Raw genomic sequence first — 22,968 nt, 5'->3', positions numbered from 1 at the left:
CTCTAGCAGTAAAACAAGCACTGGCTTCAAGATAAGCAATATTAAAATAATTTGCTGCTCATCTACCACAAGATACTGACTGGTTCTCCTATTCCACAAGCCACAACTATAGCTTTCACTGGACAAGAGAGTGATTTCAATCACTTTCTCCTGATAAGAGGCCACTGACCATGAACTGGTTCTGGCCAGTTTACAGAGACTGCACACTTGAATGCTTTTGTGTCCTGTAAAGACCTATATAATACACTTAAAGGTTAAGTCTCTATCCCATAGTGAACATAGGTTGTATGTTTATTCAGCACACATGAGTTAGGACTACCTTCATGAATATTCATGGCTCCTCCTGTAATCTGTTGAATACGTATACTTGGCCAACCTGTTCAGCTTAAATTCCTGTCTCATGCTTCCCTCTCTCCAAGTGCCTGATTCTAGGCTTGGACTGGAGGCTACACTCCGAGCCTGTCAGAATGGTCACCTTACAAGCTGTAATCCTCTTTAAGAAATAAAGTGTCATTTCCAAACTTATAGATCTCATTATTCTTAAGTTGACAGGAAGAACCATAACAAAGTATTAAGCAAACAATGCTGAAAAGAAAAATGAATATATCTACGGCACTTTAACAAGCATCCTCTTGTTTTCAACAATAATCCATATCTGGAAAACAATCATTTATCAATGTACTAACTTTTCTACAGCTGCTTACTCTTTCTTGAGCAAAAATCTTTAAAATACATTTTAAAACTTTGCTTTTAGCTTTAATTACCTATCCATTTTCCTCCATTGTAGGAATTATAAAAACACTTATTTTTTTCTTCCCTAAATGAGAAATACCTGATAAACTAAGGGTTTTCCTGCATACTGGTGTCTAGAAAACAACTTCAGGCAAAGGATGATTCCAACTGGATCTCAAATTCTCATGGACTAAGTCTCCTAACTGTGAAAGAATTTTTTGAAATGCCACAGAAGCAAGAGAGAAGGTGGTGGATCTGAGATTGTGAATAAAAACTGTAAAAAACACCCAGAGATAAAACAATAGTTGGGTCACAATATAGAGGAAAAATGGCAGCTCAGAATGGAAGAAGGCAGGAACTGCAGACGGAGGAAGCCCTTTTGTTGTGTTTGTTTCTCTCTCTCATGTTTTCTGTCAACATAAATCAGAAAAACAGTATCATAAGCTTGGCCCTCGCTATAGACCACAGAGAAATGATACATGCAACTGGGGTGGGAAGAAAATAAAAGCTGAGGACAAACCTCTCCATTCCTCCCTACAGAGCAAGGATTAGATATTTAGATTATAAAATCGCAGCACCCAGGGCAGAGGTCCAAGGAGGTACTTTGAAGGCTGTTACGGATTGAATTGTGTCTTTCAAACGATATATTTTTTATAAAGGCATCAAAATTTATATGTTGGAGTCTTAAGCCCCAGTATCTGAGAATGTGACCTTATTTGGAAGTAAGGTCATTGTAGATGTGATTAGTTAAGATGAAATGATACTGGAATAGGGTGGGCCTTTAATCCAATATGCTGTTGTCTTTATAAAAAGGGGAAATTTGGACACAGACATATACACAGGGAGAATGCCATGTAAATATGAAGGCAGAGATTGGGGCGATATGGCTAGAAGTCTAGAAATGTCAAAGATTGCCAGGTGATATGGTTTGGCTGTGTCCCCACCCAAATCTCATCTTAAATTCCCCTGCGTTATGGGAGGGAGCTTCTGGGAGGTAATTGAATCATGGGGTCAGGTCTTTCCTGTGCTGTTCTCATGGTAGTGAATAAGTCTCAAGAGATCTGGTGATTTTTGAAAAGGGGAGTTTTCCCCACACAAGCTCTCTTCTCTCGTCTGCCAACATGTGAGACATGGCTTTCACCTTCTGCCATGATTGTGAGGCCTCTACAGCCACGTGGAACTGTAAGTCCAATAAACCTCTTTCTTTTGTAAATTTCCCAGTCTCAGGTATGTCTTTATCCACAGCATGAAAACGGACTAATACAGTAAAATGGTACGAGTAGAGTGGGGTGCTGCTGAAAAGATTCCCGAAAATGTTGAAGCGACTTTGGAACTGGGTAACAGGCAGAAGTTGGAACAGTTTGGAGGGCTCAGAAGAAGACAGGAAAATGTGGGAAAGTTTGGAACTTCCTAGAGACATGTTGAATGGTTTTGATCAAGATGCTGATAGTGATATGAACTATAAGGATCAAGCTGAGGTGATCTCAGATGGAGATGATTGATATGAACTATAAGGTCCAAGCTGAGGTGATCTCAGATGGAGATATTGTTGGAAACTGGAGCAAAGGTGACTCTTGTTATGTTTTAGCAAAGAAACTAGTGGCATTTTGCCCCTACCCTAGAGATTTGTGGAATTTTGAACTTGAGAGAGATGATTTAGAGTATCTGGCAGAAGAAATTTCTAAGCAGCAAAGCATTCAAAAGGAAACTTGGGTGCTGTTAAGGGTATTCAGTATTATAAGGGAAGCAGAGCATAAAAGTTTGGAAAATTTGCAGCCTGACAATGTGATAGAGAAGAAAATTCCATTTCCTCAGGAGAAATTAAAGCCTGCTACAAAAATTTGCATAAGTAACAAGAAGCCAAATATTAATCCCCAAGACATTAGGGAAAATGTCTCCAGGACATGTCAGAGGTCTTCATGTCAGCCCCTCCCATCACAGGCCCAGAGGCCCAGGAGGAAAAAATGGTTTCGTGGGCTAGGCCCAGGGTCTTCGTGCTGTGTGCAGCCTAGGAACTTGGTGTCTTGCATCCCAGCCACTCCAGCCATGACTAAAAGGGGCCAAGGTACAGCTAGGGCCATGGCTTCAGAGGATACAAGCCCCAAGATTTGTCAGATTCCATGTGGTGTGGTGCACAGAAGTGGAGAACTGAGGTTTGGGAACCTCTGCTTACATTTCAGATGATGTATGAAAACACCTGGATATACCAACAGCTTGCACTGTGCACCTGGAAAAGCCACAGACACTCAATGCCAGTCCGTGAAAGCAGAGAAGAGGGAGGCTGTATCCTGCAAAGACACAGGGGTGAAGCTGCCTAAGACCATGGGAACTTACCTCTTAACATCAGCATGATCTGGATGTGAGACATGGAGTCAAAGGAGATCATGTGGAGCTTTAAGATTTGACTGCTGTGCTGAATTTCTGACTTGCATGGGGTCGTAGCCCCTTTGTTTTGGCCTATTTCTCCCATTTGGAACAGCTGTATTTATGCAATGCCTGTACCCCTGTTGTATCTGGGAAGTAACTAACTTGATTTTGATTTTACAGGCTCATAGGAGGAAGAGACTTGCCTTGTCTTGGATGAAATTTTGGACTATGGACTTTTGAGGTAATGTGGAAAGAGTTAACACTTTGGGGGACTGTTGGGGAGGCATGATTAGTTTTGAAATGTGAGGACATGAGAGGGCCAGGGGCAGAATGATATGGTTTGGCTCTGGGTCCCCACACAAATCTCATCTTAAATTCCCATGTCTTATGGGAGGGACCCTGTGGGAGGTAATTTAATCATGGGAGCAGGTCTTTCCTATGTTGTCTCGTGGTAGTGAATAAGTCTCACGAGATTTGATGGTTTTAAAAAGGGGAGTTTCCTTTCACAAGCTCTTCTTCTCTTATCTGCTGCCATGTGAGACATGCTTTTCACCTTCCGCCATGATTGTGAGGCCTCCCCAATCACTGTAAGTTCTTTCTTTTGTAAATTGCCCAGTTTTGGGTATGTCTTTATCAGCAGCATGAAAATGAACTAATATGCCAGCAAACCACCAGAAGCTAGGGGAGAACTGGAACCAGTTGTTCCTCACATCCCTCAGAAGGAAACAATTCTTCTGACACCTTGATGTTGGACTTCTAGCCTCCAGAACTATGGGACAATATACTGTTTAAACCATTCTGTTGGTGGTACCTTGTTAAAACAGTGCTAGCAAACGTCAGTGTTGCTGGTAGAAGTGGCAAGTGGACAATACTAAGAGAAATAAGTAATTCCTGAGGCCCAATGTCCTGAGGCAGGGTCCTTTCTCCTCAGACTTACAGGAGGGAAACCAGGGGCTGAACTTTTGCCTCTCCTGGTAGAGATGATATGGTGAAGCAGTTCATATTCCCAGGGGAATATGAGCTCCCAGGGAGAATCATAAGACACTGGCCAACTGAATCAATGTTAAACAAACAACAAAAACAAATGGAAATAACCTATACCAGATGCAGTAGAATGAATGGAGCATATTTTAAAAATCTAAGTTATATAATAAATTTCTCAAAGGAGTAGTCAAGGGAATTTGTAATAAAGGCCAGAACAAGCACTTGCAAAGAATATCCAACTTGAAAATTAGGATGTGAGAAGTCTATAATGGAAAAAGTAGACTCTATCAAACCCCCCCCCCAAAAAAAAAAGAAGGAGAAGGAATGAAGATAGAGTCTTTGTACTGTTTGGAGAAACATAGAGTTATTGCTAAGTTTAAGAGACCCATATAGAAAAATAAACACAAGTATAGGTCTTAGTAATTAAGGGTAAACACTTTAAAAGTAGAATGAATGACTTTCATGCAGAAGACAATTTGATAACAGATATGTAAGCAAAAAAATCCTAATTGATGACATTTGCTTTTAGCACATGAGAAATATTAATGAAAATTAACTAGGTATTATCCCAATATATGGTCTAAAGAAGAATAGTTGTATGATTAGTAGATTAAAGTATCTGATAAAATTCAAAATATATTTATGTTAAAACCTCTTAGCAAATTCAGACTAGCAGGGAATTTCTTAAACTTGATAAAATATCCACACCTAAACCTTACTGTAATATGATCTTTAATGGTAAAATCTTTGATCATTCTCATTAGATTAGGAAAACAGAATGCAACCCTTTATTACTGCTACTGTGAATGTGGTTTTGGCTTTGGAGGTCTTGGGTGCTACTATCAGCCAAGAAAAATAAAATTTAAAGACTAGAAGGGATGAGAGGAGTTACATAATTGAAGATGATGTGATAATCTACAAAAAACTCAAACTGTCATGAACTAGAATTAATAAGACATATCAGTAATATTTGCAGAGACTGTGTCAAATGGATAATAGTGTTTCTCTATACCAGCAACATCAAACTAGAACATATAATGAAAAATAACATAACATTTACAACAGCAATAAATCTCTAGCATATTTAAGAATTTACTTAACAAAGAAAATATAAGAGCTTTACAGATCATAATTTAAAGCTTTATTAAAGGAAATAGACAAAGACTTGAATACATGAAAATGCCATTATGTTCATGGGTGGAATGACCTAAAATTGTAATAGAGTCAATTCTTTAAAAATTAATTTGGCTGGGCACAGTGGCTCATGCCTGTAATCCCAGCACTTTGGGAGTCGAAGGTGGGTGGATCACGAAGAGGTCAGGAATTCAAGACCAGCCTGGCCAACATAGTGAAACCCCGTCTCTACTAAAAATACAAAAAAATTAGCCAGGCATGGTGGCAGGCACCTGTAATCTCAGCTACTCAGGAGGCTGAGGCAAGAGAATCGCTTGAACCCAGGAGGTGGAGGCTGCAGTGAGCCAAGATCATGCCAGTGCACTCCAGCCTGGGTGACAGTGAGAGACTCCATTTCAAAAACAAAACAAAACAAAAACAAAAACAAACGAATAATTTAGAAATTAAAGCAGCTTATAAACATCAGCATTTTTTTAAATAAACTTAAGACTTATGGCTCACGCTTGTAATCCCAGCACTTTGGGAGACCGAGGCGGGCGGATCACGAGGTCAGGAGATTGAGACCATGGTGAAACCCCGTCTCTACTAAAAATACAAAAAATTAGCCGGGCGTGGTGGCGGGCGCCTGTAGTCCCAGCTACTCGGAGAGGCTGAGGCAGGAGAATGGCGTGAACCCGGGAGGCGGAGCTTGCAGTGAGCCGAGATCGCGCCACTGCACTCCAGCCTGGGTGAATGGGCGAGACTCCGTCTCAAAAAAAAAAAAAAAAAAAAAAAAAAAAAAAAAAGACATCTCAAATTTGTGGTTAATACTAAAAGTCCGTGAATAGCTAAGTTAATTTTTAAAAAGAAGAGAAAATGAAAGGGAATTTCTTAGCAGATATGAAGATATACTACAAAACCATGGAAACAAAAACAGTACTATTACAGGAACATTCAACTATCACAATGAAATGGAACAGGAAATTCAGAAGCAGATCCATATATATCTAGGAACTGATATATGATAGAGGTGGCAAGACAAGTCGGTGGCTCAAGGTCAGAAGTTGATTTTGGGAAATAGACTCATATTAAGGAGAAAAATAAAGTGAGATCTTCATCTTATTCCATAAACAAGGAGAGGAACTTTCATTTATTTCTTTTATTTTTCAGACAGGCTTTCACTCTGTCACCCAGACTGGAGTGCAGTGGCAGGATCATGGCTCCACCTCCAGGTTCAAGCGACCCTCTCACTTCAGCTTCCTGAGTAGCTGGGACCAAGTCATACACCACCATGTCTGGCTAATTTTTGTATTTTTTAGTAGAGATGACGTCTCACTCTGTTGCCCAGGCTGGTCAGGGGAGGAACTTTTAAATAATTAGAGACTTCAATGTGAAACATAGAGCTACAAGCTAATGAAAAAAGTAGAATTTTTGAATGGGATTAATACATAGAATATAAAAAGTACTCCTGCAAACCAACAAGAAAAGGTAAGAAAGCCAACACTGTCGTCAAAGGACATGAGTAGGGGAGTCATAGATTTAAATTTAAATAGCTTAGGAAAAAAGTTCAACATCTCTCATAAACATAGAAATGTCCAACTTAAATGGCAACATGACTCCACAGTACATCTATCAGATTAATGAAAATCATATTGTTGGAGGATATTTAGTTCAACAAGGATGGCAGGGATGGGGAGGGAGAAACAGTAAAGCTTCACATCTCAGCCTGTGGGAGGAGTGAGAAATGTGATCTAGCCCATTGTTAACTGGGTCAAGACTCTGGGGAGTGGGCTGGCAAGCAATATGGCAGAAACCAGGAAGATAATATTTTTTAAGTTGTAAAATAAACAGATTTTAATTAAAAACATAAACTTATAAAAACTGTTTTTTTGCACAAAATATCATGCTGGAGGACATAAAATAATTTATGTCAATAGACATGAGCACCTCAATGAGCAGCAGAAATCCATATTCATTCTCCTGGCTATGTGGTTTGGAGGAACGAGGGTATCCTTTGGGTCAGACCCTCTACCTCAAACTTCAGTGCTCTTTCTACTGCACCACAGACAACTTGCTGTTGCTGTGAAAAACCACTGGTGCCAGGAGACCGAAACCAGCTGCAGATTACTCTTGCTAATGGTCAGCCCAGACTGAAAAGCCAGCCACGCAGGCCTAAATAAAATAATACTTAAAAAAATTACTTGGGTTGCCATCCCAATGCTGATGGAAAGGTTTCAAAGATTGGATCTATTAGAGCAAACTGCTGATTCATCTTTGTTTCTCCACTGTTAACTGAGTTTCTAACATTTAGGGACATCCTAATCACTCCTACAGAAAGAAAGGACAAACTCCTTGATTTCAAAATCATGGGAATACATTTTTTTTGGAGAGAGTGACCTCAGCCTCTTTTCCTTTTCTGAGGGTCCTATCATTCAAGAAACATATTTTGATCCCAGCTGTGTGCCAGGAAACATGCAAAGTGCATTACATACCTTGACTTATGAATTCTCCCACAGACCCCACATATAGGAACCATTGGATCCCTGTGTACAGATGAAGAACCGAGGATTGGAAAGCTTAACTACCTTGCTCACAGTCACACATTAAGGTCTAAAGTGAGAAATTAAACCAAGTCTTCCAACCTCAAAGACTTTAAAGGAAAAGCTACAAGCTACAAGGTAAGCCCCTTTCTTGTTATGATAGAAGCTGCAAAATGAAACCAGACATATTTTCTTTCCTTAAGAACCTATCTACTCAGGCAGTTATAAACAGTAGAAAATCTGAAATACTTAATGTGAAAACTTAAAAAAATAGTCTAAGAGATCGCTAAGGGAAAGCTTAATTCTCTCTGATTAGGGATTGGCTTCCTAGAGATGGTAGCATATGAGCTGGGGCTTGGAGAGTGAACAGAATTTGAAAGTGCCAAGAGGCGTTCCTTGAGGGGAGATCAACATGGCTACAGCGTTAGCCATAGGGAAGGGCAGGATGTTTACATCAGAAATAGTGAGGGCAGTTGGAAACAAAAGACTGAATATAGAAAAGAACCTGCGTCTGAGATACCTCTTCATAGGTGTGATAGTTACAAGTCTAGGATTCCATAACATCACTGAAGGAAGTACTGTCAAGCAAAGGTTCTAAACATGGAACCAGGAGCTTTGTGAACCCCCCTGAAATTGTTGGCCCAAATCTCTGAGCATGTATGTGATTGTAGGTGTGTGAGTGTAAGAGTGTGTGTTCTGTGTCTATCAGAGTGTGTGTGCCAGGAGGGGCACAGTCATCTGAGTGTCTTTTTCTGGAAAGAATGTCCATGGACCATGGGTAACCATTAGTTCTCTATGGGTTACAAAACCTATGAAAATGTGCGTAACCACTACATCTAGAAAGAGAAGGCAAAGAACATACCTTAGGAGTTACATAGATAAAGTAGATTTGGTGAAGGCTGGAAGAAAATGGCCAGAGAGAACCGTGAACATCTAGTATTACAGAGGGCAAACAGAGAAGTTATTTAAAGCATGGAATGACAGGCCAACTATGCCTAAGGAGGATGAGATATCAATAAACATATGAGTTCCACCACGTGTGTTCATCTATGTTCTCTTGGGTTACCTGGAAATCATTTGCAGACTTTAATGGATGCTTTACATGATTAGGAACAGTCAAACAAATGCAATCACAGCTGAAAACGAAGCCCTATTTAAAAATGATCCACAAGATGGCGCTGTGGGCCAATAAGAATATTCATCTGGTTTTCACAGTGAAATATGTTTATCTTTCTTTCATTCGTTTTTCTTTATCTTTTGCTAATATACTGCAGCCTGATCCCATACATTATTTGTCTACTAAAAACCCCTGGCATTTGAAAATAATATTCCTAATTTTTATGATTCCTGCTTACTCTTTATATAATCCTCAGTAGACTTTGGAAAACCTTAATTTAAATTCTGGTTTCAATACAGGAAGTTGGATCTTATTTCTAATATACTGAAAACCCTTAGAAGGCTGTGTGTAGTCATTGCTGGAATTTATTGGTCCTTGGGGAGCTTCAAGATTGGGAAAGACAGGAGGGAAATAAAGGGAAAAGAAAGAGAAGGGCTCTAAGTTTGATCAAAAAAGCAAAGAACACAAGCTTCAGCCGTGATTAGCCTGGCAAGAAAATAAAGCAGCCAGGAAATCCACATAGGTGTAGTGTTGCTTCCAAGAAAAAGAATCTCATTCTGGGGTGTGTGTTAGCTAGGGCTTTCATTTTGAAACATGCATTATTTATTTGTTATTATTATTATTATGCAGAAAGAACAACAAATGGCTTAAATTAGGCACCAAGACACAGGAGTTAAAATGTGTCCTTTCGTCAAAGAGAATCATAATGCAATCTTACCCATATATGGCATGTAACTATATAGTTTACAAAGAGCTTTTATACTTTCATCATCTTGCTTGATTTTCAAAACCACCCTGTGGGTGGGAAATGTCACCAACCCCACTTCACATATCAGGACACTGAGACCTTGGAGATGTTCAGAGACTTGCTCAAGGACACACAAGCAGGAGAAGCTGGCAGGGGAATCTAAGTCTTCAATTTTCTTCTCTGCAAAATGGGGTTAATGAAGCCTACTGTCACAGAAGTGTGTTAAACATAACCACATAGTAAAAGTCTAGACAGAGAATCAGTAAATGTTAGCTGGTTTCATTATTCATAAAAAGAACATTACAATGTCTATTTCCAATGATATATATTTTAAAGATCTTTACTTGCAACAATAGAAACCACTTATCTTGCTAACTTAACTTGCCAACAATCTGCTAAATTACCTTCCGTATTTCCTCCACGTGCCCATTGTTCATGGGCAATAAAAAAGGAATTTATTGGAAGGACACAGAAGAGCTTCAGAATCACAGGAAAAGCAGAATAATGTGGCTTTGGAAAATACAGGACACAGGAGAGAGGCTGGCTAACCCAGCTCAGGGCACATGTATACACCATAGTGAGGTGAGGCGAGGATACTTGGCTGATAGTCAGCGGGGGGGACAAGTTCCCTGAAAGGGAACTTGGGATGCTATTTTAGAAGAGAAGAAGAAATAAGTGCCTGGCAGGTAAAAAAAAAAAAAAAAGAAAAAAAACATGAAATGCCACTGCACAAAGTATTTCTAGAATGAAGGAGATCTTAACGTCACTTTACATAAAGCTAATGACAATGACCGATATTTATTTAGCACTTACGTGTCAGGCACTGTTACATTTATTCACTCATTTAGTCCTTGTGATCACCCTATGAAGCAAGCAGTATTATTAGTCTCATTTTACATGGGAGAGAATGAAGGCACATTTGACCAGAGTAGCAGAGCTGAGTTAAAAACCCATCTAGAGCTCATAACAAAAGACAACAACAGTGTTTAGAAGATTGTTGTAAAAATCAAAAGAGTTAATCTTAGATAGAAATATGAAATTGCTGGTGTTTATCCATTTTTGGCCTAGAAAAACAGCAGCTGCATATGACTCTACCTAATACCTTTACAGCAATCAGAACAGTGCTAGAACTTAGTGCCTGATGTTTCTCATTGTTACTAGATTATCCTGCCTGTCTATAGGCAATGGGCTTTAAAAACTATTAAAGTGTGCAAGTCCATTGTCATTTAAACTGGACTGGGTTGGGGTAAAGCCCAGGAACGTGTCTTTTGTCTAGTGCTACACTGCAGTTTTCTAAGGAGCAAGTTAGGCATTGTATTAGGTTTTATTATTATTATTATTTGTGATTTCTATGTGTCTATGCATGTCCTTCGGATCTTTCGTCTCAGACATCAGCTTACAGCATATTCTTTGGGACTGGGAGCACAGCGAGAGGTCTTTGTTTCATGGCAATGCAACAAAAAGTGGAGAAACCCTGCCTTACCATTCAAAGCTGGATCCCCTCTCCCTCCTCCGTTCACCCCATGCCCCATGCTTCTTGCCCTGATAGCTGTGTCTCTGAAAGCATCCTGAAGTAATCAACTGCATGAACAGAACTGGAAGTGTCTCTGGGAGCTGTTTAGTTCAACCTGTTTATCAAAGCTGTTTATCAATGAGGAAGTAGGCTCAGCTAGTGAAGCAGCTGCAAAAAAGGTCGCGGGGCTGGTTTACATCTAGGAGGAATTGTGGAGGACCAGTACCAGCCCGGAGTCCTCTGAGCCCCAGATTAGGTGGAACAATCAGTGACTCCACCATTCACTGCGGGTCCAAGCACACAGCCCCACACGCCACCCTGAAGGAGAAAAATAAGTGCTGCAGGCACATTTCCATTCTTTTCTTTCAAACACAATCCTCTCTCCAATCTGCCTGAAGAAGAAAGGCCATGCATGAGCCACAGGTTACTTATTTTCTGGAAGGATAAATGTGGGCCTGTTTCTGGTGAAAGTGACTTCCAAGAAGCTTCTTGAATACTGACCCACATCCGGATGTGATCCTGGCTGCGGCGGTTTCCGGAATATCATCAGGGTAACTTTCCCGCTGTGCGGTCTATGTTGGAACTTACATCGTCTTTAAAAGGCACAAATAGATGAATAACATAATGTAACCTGATGTTCTGACAATCCCACTTATACTCAGGCTGAATTTAAAGGTCACCATTGCAGGGAAATAGTGGCATGAGAATAAAAGTGCCTTAAACATGGATTTCACTGATGTTTCCTCATTTCAAAATTCTTACGCTGTAAAATAGAGGCAAAATTGCCTGTGAGCTTGAAAATATATATAGTTGAAGAAGCCATTTATTGGGAACAAGGTGGTTTTAGGAAAAATTGTAAAATAGGTATACACAAGTGTACAGTAGCCAAGGTTTATCTTAGATGTTCTCTGTAAAATTGTGTGTATTCATTCTTTTCCCTTGTATTTACCAAACACCTACTGTGTGTCAGGAATTGTGCTAAGCCCTGTGATCAAATGGCATGGGAGACAAACAATCCCTGCTTTCACAGAGCTCACAGTTTAGCAGGGAAGAAAGACATGGAAATAAATAATTATAACAAAGTGAGATGAAGGTGGCGAAATAGGAAATGCATTTGGGAGCACACAGCAGGGGGGCCTGTAATAGTCTAAAGGTGTGGACAGCACTTTCTCCCAATGAGGTAATGCTTTGCTGAAAGCTGACAGATCAGTAGAAGAAAAGCATTTAAGGAGAGGGGAAAGTGTAACACAGATCAACGGGACAGCAGAGCTAGAAGCTAGGAGAGGCAGAAGAGCAGGACACAGCTGGGACGAAAGATAGCCTGGAGCAGAACTGGCAGACTACTGACCACTGGCCACATCCTGCCTGCTGCCTATTTTTGTAAATAAAGTTTTATTGGAATACAGCCACATACATTTGTGTACTTATGGTTTTTGGCAGCTGCTGCCATACAATGGCTGAGTTGATTAGCGTGTGGCAAGCATCATAGTAGGCCCTTAATAAATAGTTGTCTGTATTCTCCCCATTTTACAGGTAGGAACATTGAAGGGAAATGGCTTAAGGAAGAACAGAAAGTTCCTGTCTTCTTAGGAAAGGGCTCATTGTTCTTTGGCCTTGAAGCAATTGCCAGACATGGTTTTAAACTTATCCTAATTGGTCATTAGCTATTTTGCATCAGCACAAACACTGCTGAAAGTCATCCAATCAGCAAGACTGTCACGCAGGCATACAGCTAAATATTACCCAATCTGTAAATACCCCCACTTCTGAGAAATTCCATGAATCCCTGAACTCCATACATCCCAAATAAATATATATAGCCAGCTCTCAGCTGTGCTCAGAGAGACTGGGCTTTACGAGTTGTTTTTCTCCCTGGTTATTATGGCCTCTTTTTTCGGAATACCAAAATGAGCAAAGGAACTGAACTGGGATTCAATTCCAGACTATCTTTCTTCAAATCCCATACTCTCTTGTCTACTCCTGTTCCCTTAGAGTTTTGAATGCATGCTGCTGGTGTTAGTGGAGACGATGGTAGCTGGGTAGCTGGTACACAATATTGGCATTAAATAACATCACATAGGAAGGAAGTAATTTCCTTCTCCACCTTCAATTCTGTTTTAATCCTTCTTCATATACCCAAGATAAACTCTCAGTTGAGAGATAGTACACATAGCAATTAACAAAACAGGCTCTGGAGCCAGATTTTCTACTACTATTTTAGTTATCTATTGTTGGATACAAAACTAGCCCCAAACTTAGAGATGGAAAACACCAATACAAATTTATTATCTTGCACATATCATGTGGGTCAGGAATCGAGAAGTGTCTAAGCTTGGTGGTTCTGACTCAGCATTTCTCATGAGGTCACAGTCATGATGTTAGCCAGAGCTGGAGTCATCCGAAGACTTCAGTGAGCAGGAGGCTTCTCTTCCAAGAATGCCCCCTCCTATGGCTTGCAAGTTGGTGCTGGCTGCTGACAGAGGCCTCAGTTTCTTGCCTTTCCATAGTGCTGCATGAATGTTGTCACGACATAGAAGCTGGCTTCCTTGAAGTAGCTGATGCCAGAGAGCAAGGCAAAAGGAACAATATCTGTTATGATCTATCCTTGAAAATCATACACTATCACTTCTGTGTGCTTTGGTCACAAATACACTATGGGAGCTGACTACACAAGGGAGTAAATACCAAGAGGCAAAGACCATTGGGGGTCAGTCACCTGGGAGGCTGCCACTACCAGTTACTAGCTCTGTAATGTTGGGAAAATTATTAAACTTCACTGTGCGTCAGTATCTCTACCTATAAAGTGAGAATAATAATATAACCTACCTCATATACAAGTTTTTTTTTGAGAATTAAATGAGGTAATACCAGTAAAGCCCATGAAAGAGTGCTTAGAACCAAGTGCATACTAAGAAATGTCCACTGTTATTACTTTGATAACTGTCTAATCCTGTAATCCAGTGTTACTCAAAGAGAGAGTACTTCTTGAAATCAGGAGTCTGACACAGCAATGTAAATCAATGCCTTGCTTTCTTCATTGAAGAAGTCATAAATTTGTTTTTAAAGTCAGTCATAATACTGTATATAGTGATTTAGTTGATTTGCATTTGGAGCAAGCTTATTAAGCGTTTGTAAACCAAAAAAGCAGTTTGTAGGCCAATAGTCTGTCCATAAACCACACTTTGAGTACTGCTTTCCTAACTCTTGATAATCTTTTGTTAACATGAGTATAAGGAATAGTCCTTAATGGCATCGTTTTCTTTTCTTTTCTTATCTTCTAAATTTTTCAAAATATAGAGGGAGGTGGGTAAGAACAGATAATTTTATGCAACTGATAATGTGCTATCAAAATACAGAAGGATGGGAAGAATGAGCTAAGAGGAATAGATATTTACAGGCAAAGAAGTTTTGGAAAGTCATGGAAGGGAAGAATTCATCTTTGTAATGGCAAATGGCTGTTTTTATCCATTTATAGACATGTTATAAATTTTTTCTTTTAAGTAATCTTATATCTTAGCCTGGGTTCTCCAAAAGCAAAGCCCAAGACAAAGGTTCTCATATGGACTAATCCTCTGGAAAATGATTTCAGGGAGCAGAAATTTGGGAGTAGATCAGGAAGCAGATACAAGAATGAGTTGTTGAACTGGCCAGTGCTGCGGGGGTGGGAGTTCGGTCTCACCAGGATCTTCTGACGGCCTTTTGGAATCCTTATGTCCCTGGGAGATGAAAGAGAAAAACATTTATACATCAGCTTCTTTCCTTCCATTAGTCAAAGATGGTCCCCTGGTCACCACTCTCTTTTACTTCCAGGATGCATGTTGCATGTAAGTGTTCTATGGGTTCCAAAAGGGAGTGAGCAGCAGTGTGGAATTCCATGCTAGGCAACAAGAGGTATGTGGTCATGCTAGAGGTCAACAGCTCTTTGGTTATTTCCTTGCAGAGCTAGGAAAAGTCTGCTGCTTAGAACTTTCAGAGTCGGCCGGGTGTGGTGGCTCACCCCTGTAATCCCAGCACTTTGGGAGGCCAAAGTGGGTGGATCACCTGAGGTCAGGAGTTCGAGACCAGCCTGACCAACATGGTGAAACCCTCTCTCTACTAAAAATACAAAAATTAGCCAGGCATGAGGGCACATGCCTGTAATCCTAGCTACTTGGGAGGCTGAGGCAGGAGAATTGCTTGAACCTGGAAGATGAGGTTGCAGTGAGCCAGGATTGCACCATTGCACTCCAGCCTCGGCAGCAAGAGTGAAACTCTGTTAAAAAAAAAAAAGTAGTTTCAGAGTCACGGCGATCACAAAATACAACAAAATAAGACTCAAGAAGATTTCTGTGGATAAGGAATGTCCAATAGAATCCATTAAAATAAAAAAAGCACATTTTGAAAATATAAAACATTAAGTAGCGACTTTGAGTTTTAGCTCAAGCATGTAAACAGCTAGGAAGCCATCATTCCCATCTTTAAAAGAAAAGCTGGACAAACTGAAAATCAATGACTTTTCCTGGAATCATCAGAGAAGTGTGATTGCAGAACAAGCTGCCAGCTTAACACAGTAGAGAGACAGGTGCATCCTGAGATTTGCTTACCTAGAGGGAAGCTACTAATGCCATACACTGGGGAATATCTAAATAGTAATTTAAATGAATTGCCTGAGATACAGGACCATTGTGAGAGTGGGAAACTGGTGGAGGTCTCCAAACTTTCAATGGGCCTTCCCTCTAGGAGCCATATCGAGTTCTTATGATGGGGAGGCTGAGAAAAACCTCCTTGAGGCTCTGGCAGTGGAAAGGGAGAGTAACTATTGTGAAATAAGCTCAGAGCCTACTTGATGAAGAAGGGCAGCTCTCCTACAAATAACTTTAATGGAAACTTATTCTAGCTGGAATGAGGAAATTCCTCCCCACTCCAGATCCCATTGGCTTTCCTGTCCCTCCTGAGGGGAAGAAAACTCATAGTCATCAGAGGACAGGGCTTCAAGGAAATAGAGTTGGAACGCTGAGGCTGGAGAGGGATGCCAAGGAGCATGGCGGAAATTTATATCATGGAAGAAACACTTGTGAAGGTCATGATCCCAAGACCCAGGCACAAGAAAAGTCTGAGTTTTAATCAGAAGATGGTAAGATGCTCTCTCTCCCTGATATCTGGTGACCCCGCTAACAAGGATGCAGTATCATGGTGGATTGCAGCTGAAAGAACTGCATGGCACTCTCTCTGAGGAAGAGCATACAGGGAAGGCCAAAGTCAAGAGGGAAGACAAAAAGAATGACACTAGAGGAATCTGAATTGTCAGGAGCTGCAGCTACAAGAGAATGTGGAGCAGCGACAATAGGTATAACTTCTGTGTAGTGGAAATGCAAGAAGGCAAAGAAAGGGATAATAGAGCGGAAAATATATGTAAAGTAATCATGTGTCCAAGAACTTTCCAAAATTAATGACAGACATCAAACTACAGATCCAGAAAGCTCAGAGAATATCAAGCAGGATAAATATCAAAAAGTCTACACCTATGTATATCATATTCAAACTGTAGAAAAGCACAGATGTAGAGAAAATCTTGAAAGGAGTCAGGGGAAAAAAGCACCTCATCTATAGGAGAAGTGAGGATAAGATTTACATCAGACTTCTTATCAGAAAGCGTGCAAGGAAGAAGAGAGTACAATGACATACTTAAAGTGTTGAAAGAGGCCAGGCGCAGTGGCTCACGCCAGTAATCCCAGCACTTTGGGAGGCCAAGGTGGGCGGATCATGAGGTCAGGAGTTCGAGACCAGCCTGACCAACATAGTGAAACCCTGTCTCTACTAAAAATACAAAAAAATTAGCTGGACCTGGTGGCAGTTGCCTGTAATCTCAGCTACTTGGGAGGCTGAGGCAGGAGAATCGCTTGAACCCAGGAGGTGGAGGTTGCAGTGAGCCAAGATTGCGCCACTGCACTCCAGCCTGGGCGACAGTGTGAGACTCCATCTCAAAATAAATAAATAAATAAATAAATAAATAATAAAGTGTTGAAAGAAAAATCCACAAATCTAGGATTCTATATCCAATGAAATAATTCTGAAAAAAGAAAGGAGGAATAAAGAATTTCTTAAACAAAGACAGGAAATTCATTATTAGCAGAACTGTTTTGCAACAAATGTTAAAATATATTCTGCAGGGAGAAGAAAAATGATATAGTTCAGTGACTTGGATCTACATAAAGAAAGGAAGAGTGACAGGGAAGGAATAGATGAAGGTAAAATAAAATTTTTTCTATTTCCTATTCCTAATCAACCTAAAAGATAACTGTCAGTTTGAAGCAGCAATAGTATCAATGTATTGGGTGATACTAGCATATATGGATAAGTGAAATGAATGACAGCAATGTCACAAGAGACAGATAGGAAGGAATTGGTAACACTTTGTTATAAGATTATAAGATACTTGCATTACTTATGAAGTGATGTAGAGCTATAATTAATTATGAATGTGTATCACTTAACTCAGGGCAACCACTCAAAGAGAAGTTAAAATGGAATCATACTCAAAATGGATCATAGATTTAAATGTAAAATGCAAAACTATAAAACTCCTGGAAGATAACATAGGAAGAAATCAAGTTGACCTTGGGTTTGGTGATGAGATTTTCAATACAACAGCATGATCCAGGAAAGAAAAAATTGATAATTAGACTTCATTAAAATTAAAAACTTCTGCTCTGTGAAAGACACTAGGAGAATGAAAAGACAAATCACAGACAGAGTAAAATCCTTGTAAAAAATATATTTATTAAAGGGCTGGTAATAAAATTATGCAAATAACTCTTAAAACTCAACAATAAGAAAAGCAATGTAATAAAAAAATCAGCAAAATATCTGAATAGACATCTCACCAAAGAAGATATGCAGATGACAAATAAGCATAAGTAAAGGTGCTCAACATCACGTCATTAGGGAATTGTTAATTAAAATGAAAATGAGACACCACCATATATCTATTTGAATGGCCAAAACCCAAAACACCAACAACACTAAATGCTGACAAAGGTGTGGTACAGCAGGAACTCTCATTTATACTAGTGGGAATGCAAAATTGTGCAGACACTTTGCAAGATGCTTTGGAAGCTTCCTAAAAACTAAAGTTATTCTTATCATATGATCCAGCAATCATGCTTTGCTTTTTGGCATTTTTTGTAAATGAATTGAAAACATGTCCATGTAAAATCTTGTACATACAGTTTTCTAGTAATTTGATTCATAATTGCCAAAATTTGGAAGCAAAAAAACTGTGGTACATCCATATAATACTATTAATAATACTATCCAATAATAGTGGATAGTATTCATAATAGTATCTAATAATACTATCCAATAATATACTATTATTCAGTGATTTTTAAAAAATGAGCTATCAAGTCATGAAAAGATATGAAGAGTCCTTAAATGCTGAATTAGAGAATCCAGTCTGAAAAGGCTACAAATTGTATGATTCCAACTATCTTACATTCTGGAAAAGGCAAAACAGTAAAAAGAGAAGTGGTTGTCAGGAGTTAGGGGGAAGAAAGGAGTGAATAAGCAAACAGAGGGTTTTAGGGCAGTGACAGTATTGTTTGGTACTATCATGGTGGATACATGTCATTATACATTTCTCAAAACCCACAGAATGTTCAACACCAAGAGTTGAGACCAGGACTTTTGGTGGTCATAATGTGTTAGTGTAGGTTGATTGACAGTAACAAATATCCCATCTGGAGTGGATGTTGACAGTAGGGGAGGCTGTGCCTGGGTAGGGATATGGGACACAGGGAACAGTCTGTAGTTTCTGCTCAATGTCGCTGTGAACATAAAACTGCTGCAAAAATTATAGTCCATTAATAATAAAAAGGACATTAGGTATAAACTAATACAGTCTGAATAAAGTATGGAGTTTAATAACGAGTTATCAACATTGGTTCATTAGTTGTTGTAAATGCACCACAGTAATGTAAGAGGTTAACATGGGGGACCCTGGGTGACTGTGGGGCAGGAAATATTCTTTGCAATTTTTCTGAAAATGTAAAACGATTCTAACGTTTTTTTTTTGTTTTTCAAATGTAAAGGATGAGAGGAAAAGAAAGAGAAAAAGAGAGAGAAGTTTTTCAATATATGGCACATTACTTCATTTTAATAAAAAGAACAGAAGTGATCTTTAATTCTCTCATTTCATTGTGTGTCAGACACATGTGCTAAATACTTTGTACAGATCTCACTTAAGCAAAACACAACCCTGTGAGTGGATACAGTTCTCCCCCATTTACAGATGAGGAATCTGATTTTCAGGTCAAAGGAACTTGCCTAGCAAGCTTTTTTTACCCTCTCTGTGCTTTTGTTTCTGTATTCTCCTTTCTAAACAAAAGGAGACCATATCTGGGTTGTTGTAAAAATGAAGGGACACACATTTTTACAGCAGTGCTTGGAATGGAGAAGCACCATGTTGCTGATAGTTATTATCAGTATCATCATTATCATCATTATTTAGATATATTAGAGGAAAATTGCTTAATATCTTAAATCTCAGTTTCCTTAGTGTAAAATAGGGATAACTGTCTTACCAGTCTGCTGGAAGGACAAAGTGAATTCTGTTAGGTGAATATTTCTCAGCTTCAAGCACCCTAAAAAGAGTCATAATGACATGAAGATTCCTTCTACCCTAGTTGTCCAGCCCTGTCTCTGCGCCATTGCTTCTCTTTCCATCTCCCCTGTAGGGTTGGTTGGTTGGAGACAAATCCTTTCTCAGACCAAGGGGAGACATCTAACCCTGGGACTTTAGATAGTACTGGTTCTACTTTTTCTCCCGGGTTATTAAACCTGAACAAAATGTGAAGGAAAGGAAAGCCTTCCATGGAAGTTCTACTCCTGATGCATGTTTAATTTCTTGCTTAAAGCTTGAGGATGCTGTACAGGATAAGTTCGCTCACTCTTCTGTTTAAGAATGAGGATCAAAAGCTCTTCCCCCATCGACAGCAGAACCAGCGGACAGGTTGTTCTTTATGCTGGCATTCTGGAGGCTGGGGTTGAAATGGCCTCTGAGGCTGTATTCAGGCTCATGGGAGTGCCAAGCAGCTTTCCGGGGGCACTGGAGGGGAAGGTGATCCAGGTGAATTGTCATCTTTGTCCAGTGGGATAAACTCTTCAGCTTTGCAGTTAAGACCTCTCTTCGACTTTGCAATCTTCCTTCTACTTCTCCCACCACAAACCTGCTCCTTCAGGCAACTAGATTACTTACTGGTCCTCCAACACAGTGTCTCATGAGTTTGAGATAGCTTCCTGAATTAGTTCAATGGTACCCAGCCCCAAGGAAGTCTTTCTCAATAATATAGCCAACTGGCTGATGGCTGTGAATTGTTTTTGTAGTTTATGATCTAGATTAGTTCCTATCTAATGAGTAACTCCTGAAGTGCAGGCATGCAAGTTGTATCCGTCTTTTTCTGTGGACAGTAGAAGCCCCTTTCCTGTTGAGAACTGCCCTCCTCTACTCTGTGGGTTTCTGGGCAGCTGTCTGCCATGTGGCCGCTGCTCTCTGTGACAGACTCAGTGATTGTACCAGGGATGGGCAATAAGAGATCCCTTCAGAGTTCACGTGAGTGCTAAGGAGGTAAAGGTCAGTTTCTTTTCTTTTGCAAATAGAAGGAACATGCTTGAAAATGAAACTAGATAATGGAAAGTGCACAGCAGAGAGAGAGACAGAGAGAGACAAACACAGAGAGATGTGGAGAGAGACAGCTACAGACACACACACACACACGCCCAGAGCCAGAGCTACAGACACACACACATACAGAGCTACACACACACACACACAGAGAGAGAGAGCTATACACACATACAAAGAGAGAGAGAGACACACACACAGATGTGGAGAAAGATAGAGGTACCGACACACACACAGAGAGACAGAGCTACTGACACACACACACACACACACAGACAGAGATACAGACACACACGCACACACACAGAGCTACACACATACACACAGAGCTACAAACACACACAAAGAGAGAGAGACACACACACACAGATGTGGAGAAAGATAGAGCTACCGAGACACACACACACACACACACACACACACACACACACACACACACACAAAGACAGAGCTACAGACACACACACACACACACACACACACACACACAGAGAGAGAGAGCTATACACACATACAAAGAGAGAGAGAGACACACACACAGATGTGGAGAAAGATAGAGGTACCGACACACACACAGAGAGACAGAGCTACTGACACACACACACACACACACACAGACAGAGATACAGACACACACACACACAGGGAGAGAGACAGAGCTACACACAGAGAGAGAGAGAGAGAGCACTACACACACACACAAAGAGAGACACACACACACAGATTTGGAGAAAGAGCTACTCACACACACACACACGCACACAGAGACAGAGCTACAGACACACACACACACACACAGACAGAGCTACACACAGAGAGAGAGAACTACAGAGAGACACAGAGACAGGGAGAGAGACAGAGCTACAGACAGAGAGAGAGAGAGAGAGACAGAGACAGACAGAGATTATGTGAACATTTGGATCCATGTCTGTCTGAACCATCTTCACTTATATACAGTGAACCAGCAAATGTTTTTCTTTTCCTTTAAGCTGGTTAAAGTTGAGATTCTCAATCTATTATTGAAATAATTAGACTAAGACATCTAGTATACACCAGGAAGTGCTATGGAGAATGGAAGATGGAGGTATCTAAGACAGAGGGGTTGTCTTTTCCCCTAAATCTATGGGAGGGAGAGGCTCAGATCTAAGAACCATATGACAATGCCCCAAACACTCTGCTGGGAGGCTCATTGCCCATAGACCCAGGCAAGTCCAGGCTCTGCTTTCTGAGCTCTGCAGCATTTGCCAAAGGATTCGGCCCCTGTAAGCCGCAGTTCCCATCTATCCCATGAGAACCTGGGCAGACTTTGCCCATAGGTTAGGGTTCTTGGGAAATAAAAGCCAGTGGGCCTTTACACATTCATGTCTAGGAGTTACAGATCCCGTTGGTCCTGGGAGCATGGGGAGGTGGAGAGGCCTGCAGCTGCAGGAACCTGCTATGCACTGTGTGGCTCCATGTCCTCTGCAGTCTCCCCAGGGCACTGAGAAAGGATGTTTCCTAAACTCATCTAGATGTGAAGGAAAACTTGGGGAAACAGCCTTTGCACATTGCCCAGCACGCCATAAGCTCATTGGAGGAAGCATGCATTTCTCCCCGTGGACATTCATGAAGGCATGGGGTGGCATGGTGAGCATCACGAGCCAATGACACCAACAGAGAGGGGCTCGCATTGGTACCTGGCTTTGAAGGATGAGGCGGTGTGTGCCAGGCAGAGAGGGAAGGGAAGGGGATCCCAAGTGCAGGGAACAGCAGAGGCAAAGGCAGGAAGTGGGTGTGGGCACAGAGCGTCTGCAAATGGTGGGACAGGGTTTCAGTGTGGCCAGATTGCAGTGTGTGTGTGTGTGTGTGTGTGTGTGTGTGTGTGTGTGTGTTTGTCTGTCTGTGTATGTGTGTCTGTGTATGTCTGTGTATGTGTGTCTTTGTATGTCTCTCTCAATATCTGTGTGTATCTGTTTATGTGTCTTTGTATGTCTGCATGTCTCTAGGTGTGTGTGTCTGTCTGTCTGTCTGTGTATATGTGTGTCCCTCTGTGTGTACCTGGGGGTGGATGACAGGATGGGCCAAGCAGGCAACTGCACCACAGCCGGCTTTGATGCTGTGTCCCCCAGTCTAGAAGGGAAAGACCAAGGCACATGCCAGGATGAGAGTCACAGAAAGGGAAGGGTCCCAGAGAGCCAGTGGGGAGTGTGTGGT

At 40.7% G+C, this 22,968-nt stretch overlaps 1 pseudogene; it reads left to right on the top strand.

Annotated features, from left to right (window-relative positions):
• Positions 1 to 7,874, top strand: part of LOC116456931 (uncharacterized) — a 63,811-nt pseudogene extending 55,937 nt beyond the window's left edge.
• The last annotated feature ends 15,094 nt before the right edge of the window (positions 7,875 to 22,968 follow it).

The sequence above is a fragment of the Hylobates moloch genome, unplaced genomic scaffold, assembly GCF_009828535.3.
Source record: "Hylobates moloch isolate HMO894 unplaced genomic scaffold, HMol_V3 SCAFFOLD_17, whole genome shotgun sequence".
In the NCBI taxonomy this organism is placed as follows: Eukaryota; Metazoa; Chordata; class Mammalia; order Primates; family Hylobatidae; genus Hylobates; species Hylobates moloch.
The sequence above is the reverse complement of the archived record's forward strand: the minus strand, read 5'-3'. Positions and strand labels throughout refer to the sequence as shown.